Source organism: Aplysia californica, unplaced genomic scaffold (assembly GCF_000002075.1).
Source record: "Aplysia californica isolate F4 #8 unplaced genomic scaffold, AplCal3.0 scaffold00092, whole genome shotgun sequence".
NCBI lineage: Eukaryota > Metazoa > Mollusca > Gastropoda > Aplysiida > Aplysiidae > Aplysia > Aplysia californica.
The window spans coordinates 1,657,503-1,666,109 of record NW_004797362.1 but is presented as its reverse complement, the minus strand read 5'-3'; positions in this window follow the sequence as shown (position 1 = coordinate 1,666,109).

Genomic DNA, 8,607 nt, shown 5'->3' with positions numbered 1-8,607 from the left:
GGGGGGAGGGAGAGGAAGTGAATAGAAAGAGTTCGTATTTGTAACAAAATTAATATGCTAAAAAACTTTGCACATTGTCCACGTTTTCTGCGCAGGTAAACTAGTCATTTTATATCATTTCACTGTCAAAAAATGGGAACAATTGTCATTTAAGTGATTTGGTTCTATCTAGGTTGGCATGCTCACAAGTGAGGAGGAAATGGTCTTTTCTTTTTAAACTCTTTTGTTCAGCAAGAGACCATTTCGTTGAGGGATCCTAGATTTTTAAGTACCAAAATATAGGGCGATCACTGACCTTTCCAAGGGTGTCATTACTATTTTTAATCCCTATGTTCAACGGAGCAGTTTTGTAAAAATAGTGAGGAAACTACAGCTGGTTTATGACGCACTTTTCTCGCAAGCGACACGATGACGCCTAATTTCTAGAAAAAAGAACATTCTCAAAAGTACAGATATTTAGAAACAACACAGATATTCAAACTTACCATCATGAAAAATACAGAAAGTTGACCTTTCCAACTTTGTTTATATCATTCCGAAAGATTCATTGTGGGCTGAGAAATAGGAAAAGAAAGAAACCGCAGTCGAAAACTTTTTTCCAGAGTCGGAGAATTTTCTACAAACTGGAAGCGTGTGCTTGTGGTACCAACTCTTAAGGGAGTACACCAGTCCCGTGTTTTAGCTCTGTCCTGGACATTTGCCATTGAACAATGATAATCATAATTCATATTTTCTATTTCATCAGTGAGAAAACCGAGCACGTAATTCAGACAAACTGTATTTTCATTACAACCCGGATGAGCAGAAATGTTAAGCCAAATATACATGTTATCTTTGCCATTGCTGAATTTATGAATAACCCCCCCCCCATATTACCGTCTCACAGTAAAAATGTTTCAACTTATAATCATCGGTGATGGAAGGTTTTGGCCAAAATCAATTGAATTGCTTCTACATGAGCATTACGTTAAGAAAGAAGTACATCCACATGACAGTGGTCTTAATGTGCAACGAAAATGTAAGATATACCGACAGAAGAAGTTGCGGGAAAGAAGAGAAGTGAGGTTTACTAGAAGTGCCGTCCAACCACCCACCCGAGGAGATACAAGACTATAATGTTACAAGCACTTGGATGCAACTCTCCATTTGCTTTACGAAACAATTTTAAAGGGTGGATCCCAGACTAAACACTCATGTCAAGGGCTTGGTAATCAATGCCCTTTTGAAGGGTCTTTGAAGGTAGATTTCAACCATTCTGCAAACAAAAATATGCAAATAATTCTGAGTTTAACTCACGTGTATAGTAACTAGTTCAACAAATGATTGTTTGAACGTTACAGGATATGAAGTTTATATTAGTGGTATGATTACAGTTGCGTAGGTTGTGCGTTTGCTTATGGGACTATCACAATGTCGCCGCTGCTTGCAAACCGACGTCTCGCTACCTTAGAATTACAAAGTTCTATCTGCTCAGTACCTCCTAGTTTTAAGAAATTTGACGTTAAAAACTTTTGAGTTCCACAGCATGTCAAGCTTTTTCGAATGCCACTCTTTGAACATCTTGATAACGACTCCGAATAATCTTAAGAATTTGACGGAGCAGATAGAACATTTAGTGTCTGACCTCACGATCTCATTGACTCAAAATGGCCAACAATGTCAGAAAGAACTTTGCAATTCTAAGGTAGCGATCTGTCGTGTAGAGACCTGTTGTGTAACGATCTGGGGTTCGACCGACCGTCGCACGCTGAAGACTTGAGTTCGATTGCCGTGTTGGAGGAATCTTTATGAAGTACCACCGATTTTCTGCTGAGATGTTATATACCTTTCACCCTTGAGTTAGGCCGGTTGGCATGGTCGAGGTAACCAGTCTCCAGGGTGATCGAAATTGGGTCAATGGTTGCGTAAAACAACTACCAAAAATGTGCAGGTTTTTTTTTCCTGCCTGCTGCAATTCTCGCGTCGGCTGCAAACTTTTTCTTTGAACTTTGGCTCTTTTGATCTGAGGGCTTTAAAGAATCACTCTTCACGCTTCTTGGTCAGATTTTCGGTTTGGTTTTAAGAGTAAATATTGGATAGTGAGATATTAATTAACACTTTTATCATTTTTTTTTTGGTAAGTGTTTTACGGCGCTCGCAACTGCATAAGGTCATACGAGCGCACGGGACACATTAAACATTTTCAGTTGGTTGGAAATTTTGAATTTTGCCCGGGTGGCGGCCGGAGCCTAGTCTCATCGAATTTAGATCACCATGGGATCTTTAACGTGCGCAACTTGCACACGGGACCTCCGAGATTTTCGCTCTCGTCTGAGAAGGCTAAGTGTAGATCTTTCCTACCAGAAGATCAGGGTGTGTGGCTGAAAGCAAGAGGTGAGGCGGTGGGGGAAGAAAGTGAAGACGAAAGCGACGACAGAACATTGCTAGAGAGCAAGAAAGGAGGTGAAAGAAGACCATTTTAGAGAAGAACAATTTTCTGTCGCTACCCGGACCTTTGAATAAGAGGCGAACACCTTGACCTTTTGGGCACGAGTGCACCTACTTCCATAGATACAATTTAGATAATTTAGAGAGGGGCTGTTTCAATGTCCCCAGAAATACAATCTATGTTGTGTCGATTGTGGCGTCGTAAAACGTCTACATTTACCCCCCCCCAAAAAAAAAACAACACAAAACAACCAACAACAAAAAACAAAACAAAAACAAAAAAAACAAAAACAACAACCAACAACCCCCCCCAAACAACAACAAAATAAAACAAACAAGCAGATTTTTCAAAGATGATGCCAATTTAGATAATGCTCTTTTCCATTTCTGTCGTGTAACAACTACATGCATTCTTGTTTTGACTTTTGGGGTTATGCACCATCCATTTTCTATCCACCTCTAAAATCAAGGTCACTTACTTGACTTACCAGATGTAAACAAAGTAGATCGACAAAAGAAAACTACCAATAAGTTATAGCAAGTCAAACGAGAGCATAAAGATATAATATTGTTCATAACATCTTGTTTTATAGACTTTATTTGATACACTATGCGTGATTCTCATCTAAAATCGGATCAAGATGTTCCGACTGATCGGATGAGTGTAGAGACTTTTCTAAAAATATTGCCGTCTGTCTGAAAGATTTTCACTGAGAAAGGCAATAGTCTTGGCGCCGCTGACGTCATCATAGCAGACGCGGTTGACAGCCTGAAATTTGACGTCTGCCGATTTACGAGCAAGTCCTTCTGGTAATGTTTCCGTCGATGTTTCAATGATTTTACCTGACGTCTGCATCAAAGGGATAAGGATGTTTGCCATTTGATATGTGTACATAGGTCTGGGTATAATATTAGGTGAGTAGGTACATTATAAAGGTAAAGGCGAGTTTGGAGAATTAATGCTGTAAATAATTTGGACAAACAATGTCTTTCATTATTAAACTGTTGATGCTTTTTTTTTTCAAGCAGAAATTGCGGTGCGTTCTTCTTATGTGCAAAGACCCACACTACCCCTAAAAATGAAAGTAAGCAGCAGCAACAACAAGAAAAACAACAACAACAACAACAACAACAAGAAGAAGAACAACAACAATAACAACAGACACAACAACAACAGCAGCAGCAGCAACAACAAGAACAACAACAACAACAACAACAAAAACAACAGCAACAGCAACAAAAATTAAAAGTAAAACATACATAAATAAACAAAAAGAGAAACGGCTTTTGTTTCTCTAGCAATGAAATATTTGCTTCACTATGTCTAACATTGTTGTAGTAGTGAGTGTCAGTTGCAAGATACATATAGAGAAGAAAAGAAGACTCATTTCACAGCACCACGAGGAAGTGAAATCTAAAAAAAAACCTTGTCATTTTGCTGTTCTAATTGTGTGTGTGTGTGTGTGTGTGTGTGTGTGTGTGTGTGTGTGTGTGTGTGTGTGTGTGTGTGTGTGTGTGTGTGTGTGTGTGTGTATGTGTGTGTGTGTGCTTGTGTGTGTGAGTACATACATGTATGCAATGGTATAAATTATCTGGAATAAACAAGTTGGCCACTACAACTTTACTCTTTTAAAGCAACAGATAACCTCACGTAATTTCGCGTATGTACATGGTTTCCCTGTATTAGGCTATAAATTAGATGTTGATAGCTCCCAAATGAGTATGTTCTGTAGCATATCTCATGGAGGTTTTATTGTCAACAATGGGGCAGGCGTTTAGTCGGTGTTCTGGTGTGGTTTGCTTCTCTTCTCATTATCTAATGTCGTTCTATGCTATAAAGCGTTTGATATATAATTAAATATATACAAGTATAATACGTAAATAATATAAATACATATTTGTTACTCTTTTGTATTTCTGATCTTCGGCGCTAATGTAACCCGTGCGCTCATATGACCTTATACTGTTGCAAGCGCCGGAAAACCCTTACCAAACGAAACTGATAAAACACAAAGTGGCGCAAGTCTAAATGCCGTAAAAACGTTATCATACCAACGAAAAAGAAACGAGACAAGGGAGGTAAGAGGTGAGGCGGGACGGGAGGACGAGAAAGTTGCCATGGTACTTACTTCAAAACTATCACCGTCTTCAAGATGTCCATACTAAGCTTAGATCTATACGTATTTGTCTTGCCAATCTCAAAAAGATCAACCGGATGGGATTACTGTGGTCTTTTCAAACACTCCTAACGTGGAGAGTGGAGAGGGCTCCCTCGTCCGATGGCCAGTCAAATATGTTACATTATATTGCAGGAAAGAGGATTAGTTCTGGCTGGTATGACGTCAGACACGTAACGTATTTGCTTACTGTTTTGAGTACTAGCTTTGCTTTACGATCCCCTCTTATTTAACCCCTCCCCCTCCCCCTCTTGTTCTCTCTCTCTCTCTCTCTCTCTCTCTCTCTCTCTCTCTCTCTCTCTCTCTCTCTCTCTCTCTCTCTCTCTCCGTCTCTCGCAGTATCTTTTTTCTCTCTCTTACTTTCTCATTTTATGGAAAGTGCACTCTGACATACACACATACGTGTTCACAAAGACCTTCCTTTAATATTTTTAAACGTATGTTTATGTGTGCGCCCCCGCCCGCCCCCTTTCCTCTCTCTCTCTCTCTCTCTCTCTCTCTCTCTCTCTCTCTCTCTCTCTCTCTCTCTCTCTCTCTCTTTTTCTCTTTAACTGTGTGTGTGCGCGCTGACAGTTGAAAGTTCCACAGACTGTTTGTTTGTGGCGATCAACAGAAGAGAACACGCCGGCTCTTCCTCTCTATGAGGAACCGTCGTATAAGCGACACATTCTGTCTACATGAGTGCTTTTATTAGCGTTGCTTAATGCTTACTACTTACTGATCCCATAATCCACAAGGATAGTAGGGGTGCTGTATGGTAGAGAGCCTCGTCAGGTGCCTCTACTTTTCACGGTTTTTAACGACGCCCGAGATTGGTTAACAGATTTCCGTGTCCAATCTGCAATGTTGTCGGTCCACCTCTTTCTTTGCATTCCTCTCTTTCTCCTCCCTTGCACAGCTCCCTGAAGAATGGTGTTGGATATGCCATACGATCCTGTAACATGACCATACCAATTCGTTTTTCTTCGCTTCACAGTAGACAGCAAGTGTAAATAGTGGCTCATGTCGTGTTGTTTCACTCTACTGCGCACTTCCTTAATTTTGATGTGGTCTTTGTATGGGGTGCTAATGAGAGTTATTAGTTTTGGCACCAAGTTAAATCAGTTATCAGTCACGTACTGATTTGGTATTTGGATTTTGTTACTCCCCTCTCCCCCTCCCTCCATCCTCCCCCTTTTCCGAATCCTTGTATCCTTACCCCTACCATGCCTTTGTAAACTTCTTGGGTGTTGTCGGTCCTCTTAAAAAGAATTTAGATGATATTACACCTTAGTTTATTTTGACGTAACCAATTTACAGCTTTACTGACCTTGACCCTGAATTCGTCACCTCTGCCATTTTTGCCTGATTTTGACGACTGAGGCATTCAGCACGAGGCATCAAGGGTAAGTGACCAATCTGGGAGACACAGGTAGGGTGACGTCGCCATGAGATGAGATAAGTATGGAGCATAATCCAGGAGATATGGGAGGGACTGGGGGGGGGGGGGGTTGGATACAGGGGGGAAGGAGGGGGGGTGGAGGCTGACGGGGGAATACTGAGGAAGTTGCCCAGTGGCCGAAAGACCTACTTTTGTTGGTGCAGCAGGAATCGCGGAAGTTGTTAATTTTATCATGTCTGAGAGAGCAAGCCAAATTTTACACGGCATCGGTAGTCTAGTCACTACCTTAAAAGTACAAAAGTTCTATGTGACATGTTAGGCCGTTTTGAGTTACTTAGACCAGGAGGTCAGAAAAAAAATGTTCTGTCTACTCTTTTAAAATCATAAGATTATTCGGAGTCGTTATCAAGATATTCCAAGAATTGCATAAAAAAAAAGGCTTGACACGTTGTGAAACTTAAAAAAAATTGACGTCATACTTCTTCAAACTAGGTACCGAGAAGATATAACATTGTAATTTTAAGGTAGCGTAAAGTACAGGGTGATAAAAAAAATATACAATTTTTTTCGTAAATATTTTCCTCCACACTGAAGCTTTCGTCTTCAAATTTGAACACAGTATTCCTCATTCAAAAGGAATTTGACTGATATTCATTTTAGATGATTCCGCTAAATAATTCTGCAGTATAATGCGCATTAAAAAAACAACCCATTTTTTTGCATTCGTCCCCTTTTATTACACTACGCTCCAGTACGCATTACCACAAAATGTCGTAATAAATTCTGGACGGATCTGGGGAGACACCGGCACTTGAATCGCCAAGACCACTAGTTCATGCAAGATGGGGCCAATCCATACGTTTATGTCGAATCAATGACATGGCTAGCTGAGCACTTTGGAGATCATTATTATGATCAGTCGCAAAAGTGAACGCATTTGGGCTCCGCATTCTGCTGACCTGAATCCTTTAGACTTTTTCTTGTGGGGCTATCAGAAGGACAGGATATTTCAAAACCAGTTTGAAAACGTTGAAATTATGAAACAAGCAATCCGTGATGAAATGAGAACAATTCAGCGGGAACTGTATTTGGCCATCATCGAGCATTTCAAACGACGCGTTAAAAGATGTTTGGAGTCCAAAGGAGGACATGTTCAGCATTTGTTTTAGAAATTCCAGAACAAAAATGTTAGTTCTTTAACTTCCAAAGAGAAGTTAAATATTGATTAATGTTACAAGGTTGGAACAATTAAATGTTATAGAGAAAAAGAAGACAAAAATCAAATCAATCGTCTCATGACTTTCCTTGCGAGAGTGTCTTTTTAAAAACATTGACGCTTTTGCGTTTATGAGTGGGTTTTTTTTCTGTATGCTTTTTCCGTTCTGAAAATACACTTTTCAAAATGAATTTTATGTCAAACAAATTCCTTTTGAATGAAGTTTATCTGTTCCAAATTTCATCTTTCTAGAATAACATTTGCGCGAGATATTTCGAAAACAAAGTTGTAAAGGTTTTTTTTGGATCACCCTGTAATTGAGGACATCCCATGTCTGAGGATCATGCTGCAGTAGATTCCATTGCACTGTGGTGTCTTAGGAAATGAGCAGGCACACGGGATAGCCAAACTAGGAGCACAGAAAGAGCAACCAGACAACAGAAACAAAACTATTATAAATACACTATTTATATTTAAAGCACGACAGACACCAGATAGCTACCATGAGCTGTCCCGCCAAGACCAAGTGATTATCGTACGACTAAGAACACAACACACAAGACTGAGACAACATATGTACAAATGTTTTAAACTAGTACAATCACCAAAATGCCAGGGTGGAGAGGTGGACCAAACTGTTTAACACATCGTTCAGCACTGCCTGACAAACAGGACCCTGAGACAGGAAACGTGGCCAACCCCACTGACACTAGAAGCTATGCGGGCCGACAGATGAACTGAGCAGGACGGCCCAATTTATGACAGATACCGGACTTCAAGTGTGATGCGATCGAGAAGAAGAAGAAGTAAGGTAGTGGTTAGGCTACCGGACTCTTAATTCTCGGATGCGGGTTCTGGGGTTCAAGCTTCAGGCCGTAGGTTGTGCCCTCCGGTAAGGCACTTTACACGAAAATTCCCCACCTCACCCTGGTGGCAATAGGTACCCAGACAAAGACATCAACATGTGTTGTCAGTATACCTCATATAAAATGGTTGCTTGCACAGTGTGTTTCTCAGGAAGTTGAAATTTTTGAGAAAGCTATCTGCCACCCAAAAGCACAAACACACTTAAACAAACAAACAAACGCACATAATAACAGAGAAACATACAACATGAGTGGGCACCATAGATGTACACTATAGTCACTAGATACCGCACGCCCCTCTCTCGCCTTGCTGCGCGATGGCCACATTCGACAGCGGCGTCCGCCATGTTTCAGTGGGCGAGCTGTGTGAAGGAATTCAAGCTAAAGCAATGGGCTAGGCATGTTTTCTCTCTCCCTCACACGCGATAGGCGAGGCTTGGTCCTTGTTATTTTTTAAAAATTTTTTTACATGGGCGCCGTGGCGTACTATCTTGGTTACTAAATAGCTACAATACAGCGTTCTTTCTACTACTAGATCTA